Source organism: Lathyrus oleraceus, chromosome 2 (genome assembly GCF_024323335.1).
Source record: "Lathyrus oleraceus cultivar Zhongwan6 chromosome 2, CAAS_Psat_ZW6_1.0, whole genome shotgun sequence".
Classification (NCBI taxonomy): domain Eukaryota; kingdom Viridiplantae; phylum Streptophyta; class Magnoliopsida; order Fabales; family Fabaceae; genus Lathyrus; species Lathyrus oleraceus.
In genome coordinates this window covers 167,104,876-167,117,601 of record NC_066580.1, presented here as the reverse complement: position 1 = coordinate 167,117,601, position 12,726 = coordinate 167,104,876, and the positions used below count along the sequence as shown (strand labels likewise).

At 40.7% G+C, this 12,726-nt stretch overlaps 1 pseudogene; it reads left to right on the top strand.

Moving 5' to 3' along the window:
• The first annotated feature begins 370 nt into the window (after positions 1-370).
• Positions 371-742, top strand: LOC127121276 (probable small nuclear ribonucleoprotein G; annotated as a pseudogene).
• Positions 743-12,726: the final 11,984 nt, after the last annotated feature.

Genomic DNA, 12,726 nt, shown 5'->3' with positions numbered 1-12,726 from the left:
AGGTACACTAGCTTGTTTTTTCCTTTTGATATGCACCAGGTATGATATTGATGATGATGACACATTGGTTTAAATGCAATGATCTGTTGCTGATGAATTTGTTATGTTGCTATTATGGCAGTGCAGGTTTCTTGTGTATCAATTGAAATTGTCGGTGTTTGTATGTCTCATATGCTGTCTTTGCTGCTTGCTGCTGATATGGTATGTGTTTCAAATTCTTCTTCTGTCAGATTTGATCCATGATTCCCGAGCTCTCTTAAAATTCAAATTTAAAATGCTGAGAATTCCAACAAACTGCCCTTTGCAGAAATCCCAAAGAGTAGCCATGGGAAATCTGGCTGATGCCACAGTTGAAGAATATAAAATCATCATTATCTTCTTCTTCTTCCTTCTGCGTTCTCTGATCTCCATTCTTCACCTTGAGCAGGTCAGGCCAGCCGCCAGATTTGAAGAAATACATGGACAAACAGCTTCAAATCAAGCTGAATGCAAATCGTATGATTGTTGGTACTCTTGTGGGTTTGACCAGTTTATGAATTTGGTTGTTGACAATACTGTTGAGGTCAATGGCAATGAGAAGAATGATATAGGGATGGTGGTAATCCGTGGAAATAGTGTGGTTACTGTAGAGGCACTTGAACCTGTAAACAGGAGCATCTGATTTCTGTTTTTTGTGAACATTTATAACTAAATTGTAAGGTTTCAAGTTTCAACACAAACTGTTATATTGCTGGGATCTCAATATGATTGTGTTTGCGCCTAATCTGAGGTTGTGTTTCTGGTTGAGTTTCAACAGAATGATTTTTTTGTGATATCAAATTCTTCCAAACACCCTGTAATGACATATTTGTTGAGAATGAAAAAAAAGTGTGTGAGGAGGTTCTTTTAGGGGACCAGTATCATAGCTAATTGCAGTTTTCCCTTTGTTGTTACTTGAGCAATGTGCTTTTCTTCAGCCCCTTTTTCACCTCTTATGTCACAGTAAATGTACTTGTAAGGATTAAATGGTGGACCATGATTGAATAAATGAACGAAATAAACAAAATATGAATGAGGATGTGGAAATTCTTGGATATGAATGAAAATTTTCCAATGTAATGAAGAAATATGAATGAAAATTAGGAATATGAAATGTAGAATCTCGAATGTGAAAATGGAGAATATAAATGTGAATGAAGAAATATGTATGGAATTTCTTTGAATTATGAATGAATGAGAAAATTAATATGGATGATGACCTAATGTAATGTTTTGTACTTTACATAGGAATTCATTAAAAGAGTGGGTGAGAACTAAAAAATATGCCAATGAGAAAATGAATGGTCACATGAATGAATAATTGTAATATGAGGGAGACAAAATATGGATTGAAATTGGATATGAGAATGAAAGTCAGGACATTCCAACTGATTCTGTCAGAATATAACAAACATCTAAAGCCCAAATAGAGAGGTAAAACTCTAATAGTCATGGAATAGCAAGTAGTGGCAATGTTTAAACAACCAGTGTAAGTGGATAGATTCGTGACCAGATGAAATGGTCATGAGGAGGAAAGAAAATGAATGATTGATGAAGAAAATTTTCAGGACCAAAATCGGGGTATAACACCTTCTTGTCCTCGTAAGTCATCATTCACACTTCCACTTCAAAGCACCGTTTCACCTGTTAGCTTATTTCACATTCTCACCAATTCTCTCGGGGTAAGCTGTTTACACTCATAATTCAAAGTGTGCAATATCACTCACAAGTTTGAATAGCCTCTCTTTTCTCATCACCTACACATAACACACACACTTTTGAGGTCTTTCGGGTTGTAGCTTGGCTTGGGTTAGGGTATGGATTCAAAAAAAGGAAAACAATGGGCTTTTGGTTCAGAGTCAATGTTACATCCTGTGTTTGTTTCTTTTATTTCCTTAGTTTTCTTTTCTTATTTCTTTTTCACCGACTGCCCTTTTCCGTGCTTCTTTCTTTTGAATCTTTGAGTAGTCGATTTTTATTTTTCTTTCTTTTTCTCGATTCATCAATTTTTATTTTTCTCTTGTTTTTGCACTTTCTTGGGCTTTGAGAGCTTTTGGGATTTTTTTACACCAAACATAGCTTTTCAACACATCTTTGAATGCATTCTCATGACTCTGAACAGGGTGAGGAAGTGTTTTGGCCAATGGTTACATTTATGGTGTTTTAAACAAAAAAATGGATATAGGCTCAAAGGGGGTTAACGAGGGATATAATAATTCGGGATGGCTAGAAAGGCTCGGCGTTAATTACAAACAACATGTCTCAGTGTATGTATCATGCAGTGACAGTCCTAGAGAGTCTACGCAAATTTAGAGTGATAAAGACAAACCTGAATGACGCTCATGATGATTAATGTGTTTGGCTTTTTATGACTCACTTGGTTTGGTTCAGCTTTGACAGGATCCACAATGCTCCTTAATTTGGTGCAATTGCTTTCTTACTTCGGAATATGCAGGATACTTGTGTCAGTTAAGCTGTACACGTTGCGTCCGATCTTTACTTTCAGCAGTGTTACTTTCTGGGGAGATCCTTCACAACAAGCCATGGTGAGTGGTGTGATCCTTTCATCCACTCTCAATTGTGATCATTATTTTTTTCCAACCTGTCAACACACACTTGCAGTATAATATACCTTCAATAGACAAATTAACTCTAGAATACAAAAGTAAAAAGTCAAAATAACAGAATAATCAAATACTAATAAAACACATAAAATCTCCCCCACACTTGAACTCAACATTGTCCATAATGTTTTCGAACAAGCGCGGAGGAGGGTGCTCACAGGGTCCTACTGAGGAGGAGGTTGTGGGAAATGCAACATCAACTGTCGCATCATGTTGCTCATCTCATCCAAAATCGCTCCATGACGGGCTTGCTCGATGCCTTGCCTTTGATGTTCAGTCTTCAAGTCACCTAGCTCGATTTGTACCCAACTCCATTGGTCAGTTGACCAAGATGATGAACCTGCCGCCTGCTGGGTGGGTTCTGGATGCTGTGGAACAAACTGCTCAGGAGGTGCTTGAGGATCTTCTTCTTCTATTTCCGTTCCTTCTGCCTGGTCATCCACAAATTGCTCACCTGCAGTAAAATGGTCAGTTTCGTGGCCTTCATTCGCATCGGGATCAGCGCTCACATACAACCAATTAGCACAGTCAGTAATAGCAACTCTGTCCGGATCCGGCAGAGCGATGATAAACCTTTTTTGAATGAGTACGGAATAATAAGTAGGGGCAACAGTAATCATACCTTGGGAGATTAGAGCAGACATGTCAATTTTTGTGTTACCTGCAATTGGCGTGTCCTCGAGTAAAACAGCTTGATACCCAAAATGCAATACAATTTGGGTGATCATTCCCCCTACGGATATGCCTCCGGAGTTAGCTCGGTCGACTCTGCCCAGGTAGTCTGCTGCAAAGGCAACTACATTGATGGTCTTGGTTTTAGCCATCGAGTACAAAAAGAATAGCTCTCTCTGAGTAGCTACCCCAGTGCTATCGCCTCTTCCGAACAGGGTATAGGCTAATCCTTTTTGGGTGTACCTGAAATATGGATTCTGGATGCCTGAGGCTTTCGCACCTTTGGAGAAGTAATCCATCCTCCCGGTTATGGCGATCCAGAAATCCTTAGGTGAGAACCCGTCTGGGACTGCTCCGGGTCCGTTCAGAGGGAGTCGGAGTATTGCAGCTAACTCCTCAACAGACAATTCATGATAATTGTTAAATAACCAGAAATGTAAGGTGCCGAAATAATACCTGGTTGTGTCAATCCACCGCTTTTCCAGCTAGAACTCCAACGTGCTGAGGAACTCGAGAGTAATGCGCTCGTAGGTCGGCGCCTCCAAACTCATGAACTCGAGCATTCCCAAAACATGGAACATTCGGTCTACCTCAATTTTCAGCCCTAGAGCGTTCAAAGTATGCTCACACATATACCGTGTCGGCGTGAGCTTGCGCTTCCGGTGAATTTGGTATAGCCGTTCTTGTTCCGGATTGTCAAACACAATGCTGTATGGATTAGGATTCCGACTCGGGCGCTTCCGTGACTTCGCCATCTCTGCAAGTTGTTGCTTTCTGGTAAGGATTCTTTACGGGGGCATTTTGGACCTACAAAAATTAGAAATATTCCGAACTTTCGAGTTAGGAAAATTTGATACCGTGGTTAGAACCGGGACGCGAGGTGAGTAATATTTGTGAAGGGTGTTTTGGCGATAGGTGAGTGGAAATTGGGTTTATGGAAGGTTTTGTGTGGTGAGGTTAGCGAGTTTTAATGGAGGTTGTAAGAGTGTGAGAGACAGAGATGAAGAATTATGAGAGAGAGTAATGATATGTGGAGTGAAAATCAGATAATAATGCGGTACTTGAGGAAAAAAGGTGTGGTTAAGAATGGATTAAGTGGGTGGGCCGCACGAAAAATCAAAAATTTCAAAAAAAAATTCAAAAAATCCATCTGCCTGACACGGCCGTGTTAGCTGACACGGGTGGCTATGTTAGCTGACACGGGTGGTCGTGTCAGGCTACTGGTTTACCACGTTCCAAAAATTTTCCTACAGTTCTCCTGACAAGGCCGCCCGTGTCAGGCCACTGTTTACAAGTCCAAAACTCCTTTTTCCTACAGTGCTCCTGACACGGGCCGCGTCAACTGACACGGCCGCCCGTGTCAGGCCACTGTTTACCAGTCCAAAAAAATCCATTTTCTTACAGTGCTCCTGACACGGCCCGTGTCAGTTGACACGGGTGGCCGTGTCAGGCCACTATTTTGCAAAATTCTTCATACATTTTCCTCTCCTGACACAGCCCGTGTCTGCTGACACGGATGGCCGTGTCTGGCTATCCTTTCGGCCGTTTTTCGGTTTTCTTGTCAGGTCATTCGCTGGTTGCTCTGGCTATGAGATGTTCCCTCCTTGTAGAGCTTCTGTATACCTATAGACACACACAACTGATTAGAAATAAAAAGCGTGGGTTGCCTCCCACGAAGCGCTTCGTTTAATGTCGCATGGCTCGACGGTTCTCCGTATGCTTAGGTGAGACGAATTTTTTTTATAGGACCACCCTTCTGGTCTTGTATGTAAGGTTTCACTCTCTTCCCATTCACCTTGAATGTGTCTCCATTCGCTGGATTTTTTAGTTCAACGGCTCCATGCGCAAATACCTTTTGTATCTCAAAGGGTCCCGACCATTGGGACCTCAGTTTCCCTGGGAAGAGTTTCAACCTCGAGTTGAATAATAACACCAGTTGTCCTTCCTGAAGGTCTTTCTTCTGAATGCGCCTGTCATTCCAGGTTTTGGTTTGCTCTTTGTATATCTTGGCATTCTCATACGCTTGATTCCTGAACTCTTCCAGCTCTTGTAATTGGAGGATCTGAGATTTACCCGCTTTGGCAAGATCATAGTTGAGGAATTTGGTAGCCCAAAATGCCCTATGCTCAAGTTCGAGTGGTAGGTGACAAGCTTTACCATAGACTAACTGATACGGGGACATACCTATTGGTGTTTTGAACGCTGTTCGGTATGCCCAGAGTGCGTCATCGAGCTTGATTGACCAATCCTTTCTTGAGGCACTGACAGTTTTTTCTAGGATTTGCTTGATCTGCCGATTGGATGCCTCAACCTATCCACTTCTCTAGGGGTGGTGTGGTGTGGCGATTCTATGCTTGACATTGTATTTCCGCAGTAGGTTTTCCATCAATTTATTTAGGAAGTGGGTACCTTCGTCACTAATCAGTGCTCTTGGTACCCCAAACTGTGCAAAGATACAATTCTTGAGGAAATTGATTACCACCTTTGCATCATTCGTGGGCAGTGCAACTGCTTCCACCCATTTTGACACATAATCAACCGCAACCAGAATGTATTGCTTTCCAAAGGATGGTGGGAAGGGTCCCATAAAATCTATCCCCCACACATCAAACAGTTCGACTTCTAACATGGCATTCTGAGGCATCTGATTTCTTTTGGATATGTTGCCTATTCTTTGATATCTGTCGCACTCATTTACCACTGCTTGTGCATCTTTGAACAGTGTGGGCCAGTACAATCCAGACTGGAGGACTTTGGCTGCGGTTCTGTCTCCGCTAAAATGTCCTCCATATTCTGAGTTATGACAGGCTTTTAAAATGTCTCTCTGCTCTACCTCTAGAACACATCTTCTGACTAGGCCATCTAATCCCTTTTTGGAAAGGAATGGATCGTCCCATACATAGAACCTGCAATCATGCAAAACCATTTTTCGTCTGTTAGAGTCAAAGGCATCAGGTATCAGTCCACCTACCACAAAGTTCGCGTAATCAACGAACCATGGGATATGCGTAACGACTAGAATACGTTCGTCCGTGAACTCATCTCTGATGGTGTGCGTTTCTTCTGTTTCTTGGATCGGAGTCATCCGAGACAAGTGATCAGCAACAGTGTTTTCACTACCCTTTTTGTCTCTGATTTCCAGGTCAAATTCTTGTAGTAGGAGGATCTATCACAGCAGCCTCGGCTTGGATTCCTGTTTTGCAAAAAGATATTTCAAAGCAGCATGGTCAGTGTATATAATTACCTTTGATCCCAGCAGATAGGATCTGAATTTGTCAAAAGCGTATACCACCGCCAGGAGTTCTTTTTCTGTGGTTGCATAGTTCATTTGAGCAAGGTTGAGTACATGGCTTGCATATTAGATCACATGCAAGAGCTTCTCCTTGCATTGCCCGAGTACTGCCCCTACTGCGTTATCACTTGCATCACACATTATCTCAAAAGGAAGGGACCAATCTGGAGCAATAACTATGGGCGCTGACACCAGCTCTCTCTTCAAGGTCTCGAAGACTTTCCTGCATTCTTTGTCAAATAAAAACGGGGTATCTTTTACCAGCAGACTAGTTAGTGGTTTGGCAATCTTGGAGAAATCTTTTATGGACCTGCGGTAGAAACCCGCATGTCCTAAGAAGCTTCAGATGCCTTTTTCATTCGCCGGTGGTGGTAAATTTGCTATTACCTCCACTTTTGCTATGTCTACTTCGATACCTTTGTTAGAGATCTTGTGTCCGAAGACTATTCCTTCCCGGACCATGAAGTGACATTTTTCCCAATTCAGGATCAAATTTGTTTGCTGACATCTTTCTAACACAAGTGACAGGTTAGTCAAACAATTATCAAATGAAGAACCGAATACTGAAAAGTCATCCATAAATACTTCCATATGCTTTTCGAGCATGTCAGCAAAAATAGAAGTCATACACCTTTGAAATGTGGCCGGTGCGTTGCACAAGCCAAATGGCCTTCTTCTATAAGTAAAAATACCATTGGGGCATGTGAATGCAGTCTTCTCTTGGTCTTCAGGGGGAACTGCAATCTGGTTGTATCCCGAATAACCGTCTAGGAAACAATAGTAATCGTGTCCTGCTAACCTTTCCAACATTTGATCAATGAATGGTAACGGGAAGTGATCCTTCCTTGTTGCCATGTTTAGCCTTCTATAATCGATGCACACTCTTCAACCTGTAACAGTGCGGGTTGGAATCAACTCATTCTTTTCATTATTTATTATCGTTGTGCCCCCTTTTTTTTGTACCACGTGGACTGGACTTACCCAAGAACTATCGGAGATAGGGTAGATTAGGCCCACATCCAAGAGTTTTACAACCTCTTTGCGCACCACTTCTTTCATGGCTGGGTTAAGTCTTCGTTGTGGTTGCACTACCGGTTTGTGGTCATCTTCCATTAAGATCTTGTGCATGAAAACAGTAGGGCTTATACCTTTTAAGTCCTCAATTGCCCATCCGATTGCACCCTTGTATTTTTTTAGCACTTGAATGAGTTCTGCCTCTTGGACATTCTTTAGACTAGCATTAATGATGGTTGGACATTTTTCTTTAGTGTCTAGAAATTCATACTTCAGATTTGTTGGCAACTGCTTCAGATTCACCCCTTTTTTTTGGTTCTTCAGTGACATCGGATGGTGGTGGTCTTAGACCTTCCCACCGGCGTGGTCTAGATCTAATCCATTCAGGTTGTTTTTCCATCAGAGCAAGCACCTCAGATTCTTCTTCATCTTCATTACTTTCAAAAATGGACAAGCTTAAGACCCGGTTTAGTGGTGACCGGGGTCTATGCTGGTCATTTCCTTGAGCAATTACTTGGTCGATTATCTCTATAGTGTTGCTTGTGCCGATATCATCTTTGTATTGCATGGTATTCCTCACATCTATCTTTAACTCTTCATCATAGACCTTGAGGGTCATAGTTCCTTCCTCAATATCTATCATACACCGTCCTGTTTCTAAGAAAGGTCTTCCCAATATGAGAAGGATCTCCTCATCCTTCGGCATTTCCAAAATGACGAAGTCGACTGGAAAGACAAACTTGTCAATTTTTACAAGAACATCTTCCATAATACCATAGGGTCGCCTAACAGAGCGATCCGCAAACTGAAGGGTCATTCGAGTTTCTTGAACAAAACCGATGCCTAATTTCTTATAGATGGACAGTGGCATCAAACTTACACTCGCTCCTAAGTCAATCAGAGCCTTCTTGAATTTTCTATCACCAATAGTGCAGGGAATAGTAACCGATCCGTGGTCTTTCTTTTTCACTGGGATTTTCATGCCTTGGAGAACAGCACTGCATGTTTCAATCAGGATGATCGGTTCCGTATCAGTGGAACACTTCTTGGAAATTATGTCTTTCATGAATTTGGCATATATTGGCATTTGTTCCAATGCTTCAGAAAAAGGGATATTGATTTCGAGTTTTTTGAACATCTCCATAAACTTCTCAAAATTCTTCTCATGTTGATTTTTCTTTTTCTGTCGTGGAGGGTAAGGGAGTTTGATTATGGGTTTTGGAACCTTCTCCTTATCCTGGACAGGAGGTGGTATTGCTTCTTCATCTTGGACTTTTGTTTCCTTGATTTCTAAATCCACCTCTATTAATCCATCTTTTTCTATATCATTTTCCTCTGTTGACTTTCCACTTCGGGTTGTGACAGTGTTAACCGTGTTATGTTCCCGCGGATTTGTCACCATACCACTAGGTAGGGTGCCAGGGGGTTGAGAGTTTGAAGCTAACTGTTGTGCTATCTGTCCCATTTGAACTTCAAGATTTTTGATGGAGGCTGTGGTGTTTTTCTAATTAGTCCTTGTTTCTTCATAAAACTGTATGTTGTGGGCTGCTAACTTTTCAATGGAAATCTCCCATTCAACCTTTTTTGGTGCCTGCTGTTGTTGTTGCTGTTGTTGATACTGAGTCTGATATTGCCCTGTACCTTGTTGCGGAACATTCCCTCTCTGATCTTTCCAGGAGAAGTTTGGATGATTCTTCCAACCTGGGTTGTAAGTGTTAGAGTAGGGATTATTTTGCTTCAAGAATTTGATCTCTTCAATTTGTTGGGGAGTCACAAAGAAATAGACCGTATGATGAGGTCCATTACAAATTTCACAAGTACTCGCCTGAGCTGGCTGAACCTGTGCTATCTATTGTGTACCTATATTCATAGCTTTCAGCTTTTTGTCTACTTCGGCAGCAACAGTGTCTTCCAGACGGATTTTATTTGTCTCTAATTTTAGAATAATTACCCCGTCTGGTTGACTGGTACACCTGTCATATAGCTCTAGATGCTCATTGGCAGCTATTGCTTCAATAATCCTCTTGATACCAGTGGCTGTTGAGAAATTTGTTGAGCCACCGGCTGCTGTATCAATCAACTATTTTGTTTTTATTTTCAGTCCATTAACGAACATTTGCATTTGTTCGGTCTGATCCATATTATAAGTGGGACACGCGACTAATATTCTTTTGAATCTTTTGTGAGTGTCTCCCAATGATTCACCATCCTTCTATTTGAAATTCAAATTTTCATACCTTTTTCTCAGAAATACTGATGCTGGAAAATAGTCATTTAAGAATGCAGTTTCCATCTCCTCCCAGGAAGTGATACTACCGGCAGGGAGAGAATAGAACCATTCTTCCGCGTCTTTAGCTAAAGTGGACGGGAACATTCTTAATTTTTTTGCTTCATCAGTATGACCATCAATTTTCAGGGTGGTGCTCATGGTTAGAAATATTTGTAGGTGTTTGTTGGCATCTTCATTAACCTTTCCGGTGAAAGGTTTTTTTTTTCAATTGATTGATCGTGCTAGGATGTAGTTAAAAATTCGTCACATTCACCGGTTGGTTAACAATGGTCAGTCAACCACCCGGTGCATTTGCACCTCCATAGTCACCCAGGAGTCTTTCCGGAGGTGGAGGAGGTGGAATTGGAGGAACTTCAGCCATTGGTTCCTTGACTTCTGAGTAATCAGAGGTACTTTCTTCTGTAGAATCCACTCTTTGTTCTCCACGTCTTCTGTGAAGGGTTCTCTCGATCTCTGTGTCAAAAAGAAATTCAGCTGAGGGTTCTCCTCGCATACACAAATTAGTAAATTATAAATGACAGAAAAAAAAATTTATTGCAGAGCAACAAAATTTTAATTGAAATAAAATTAAACTCTATATTTTTGGCAGTCCCCGGCAACGGCGCCAAAAACTTGATCGGGAAAATAGTAAGTGTACTATTTTGCATTTTATAGTAATAATGGGGAAATTCCCTGAATGTCGATCTTAAGGACTGCACGTTAGTATTAAGTTTAAATTATCATTCAATTAAACAAAAAGTATTAATTTGGTATTTTGAGTGTAAAAATATAATAATAAAAGTAAAGGTAAAGAAATATGAAAATAAGGGTTTATAGAGAAAAAGGAACAATGCAAGGGAAGGTGTATGATTTATCCCTGTAATAACTCTTAGTCACTATTGCATCAACAAATATCAATTACTACCAGTTCTCAAGGGTATTTTCTCCCAAGTCCTTGGTGAGAAAACCTTTATTCAATTTACCCTAATTCCTATGTCCATAGTCAATTAGGGTGAAGTTAAGCTGTATAATATCAAGAATACTCTGGTTCATACAAGGTATCCTTAGTCTTATGTGATATCTACTGTAGAGTAACTTTATGAAAACCTTATCAATGGCGGTCCAGCCTAATTGATAACCACAAATCAATCTCAATTGGTACGAAAGAGAAAGCAATAAACACATCAAAAGGTTACCGTAAAAACAATATTATAAATGCAAATGTAAACTCAAATTCATTACAATTCTAAATCAGGGAAACCCCCCATAACATTGGGGGGTTTAGCTACTCATATTGTTTAAAACAAATTCAAGATAAAAATTACACATTACAAGTAATTGGATGACTTTGATCTTCAATCGCTCCCGCTCATGAATATCTTCAGCTCTCCGAATGCCTTGATCTCTGTAATACTTGATTGCTTCACAATATTGTGTTTTGCCGTATTCCAAGATGATTTTTCCTTTGGCAGAAGACCTCTTTTTATAGTGAAATCTCCCAGCAGCAGTTGGACAGGTCCAAAGATATCTCTAAAAAGCCCGAAGAATGAAAAGCCCGCGAAAATTGGAAATTTTGGGCTTGGGCTGACAGGGCCCGTGTCAGCTGACACGGGTGGCCGTGTCAGGCTACTGTTTTCTTCACTTGCTTCCCTTGCCCTGACACGGCCCGTGTCAGGTGACACGAGTGGCCGTGTCCGGCCTCCTATACCGGGGTTTTCTGCTCTTTTGCGTGCCGGAATCTTGCACTGTCTTGTTCTGAGTTCTCCGGTTCTTCTACCTGGATCTGTCGGACAAAAACACAGCTATCCCACGCATAAAATCAAGATAATAAAAGATAAAACATAACAAAGATTAAAAATGCGTAAATAAAATAATAGAAGTAAAACTAACTCGAAATGTACCATAAAGGCTTGCACAGTGTGTCAAATGTCTCTGTTTTACGTCGGATCAGTAATGAAAACTCAATGTAAATGGTGATTGATCAGTTATCTTGATCAAATTGGAAAATTGAAATACTTGGGAGACATATATGATGGTTAGGAGCTTTGTGGACCATTGTCATGCTTTTTCTCATCATCCTCTATCCATTTCGTTGGGCTTAGGGGCCTCCTAGGAGCATTGGAGCACATGATCACTTGAGCTTCAAAACAAAAAGAGTTAGTGACATATTTTTGTGCTTTTGGTTAGTAATCAAAATAAGAAAAGCAATAATATACAGTACAAGCATGCTTGGTGGTCTTAAACCACTCACACAAGTCCCAACCCTAGGGTTAAGGAGCCAAACATGCTATGATCCTTGAGGCAATGCACTTGTGCAAAATCATGATGCCATGAGGGATCTTAGGGTCAAAATTAGGGTCTTACAACGTGGAGTTGAATTTTGAGGTGTATGAACTGAGTTGCTTTGATTTGACCTCAAAGCAACTCAATCTTCTTTCCTACATTGGTAGGACTTCAGACAACCAAGGATCCAAGAGAGTTGATGAGAATTGAGGGAGAATCTAAGAGAAGAAAAATCTGGAAAAATACCTTCAATGTTGTGCAGAACTTGATCTCTCTTGCTTCAATTCGTTCTTGGTCTTGCTTATGGAGCTTGCAGAAGTAGATTAGGAATGGTACAAGGCTTTGGATCCTGGAGTTCTTGAATCTCCAAACAGTGAGATTCAAACTCAAATTTCAAGTGAAATTTATCAGGTTTTCCTTTGAATTATAAGGGTTTCAATGGTTGGAGGCAAAGATGGCGCGCAAGATCCTTCAAATCAGATGCAAGGGACCTTTATTTATAGCAAAATGTAAGTGATATTTTCACACTTGAAAATGCTTCCAAAATTGGCAAT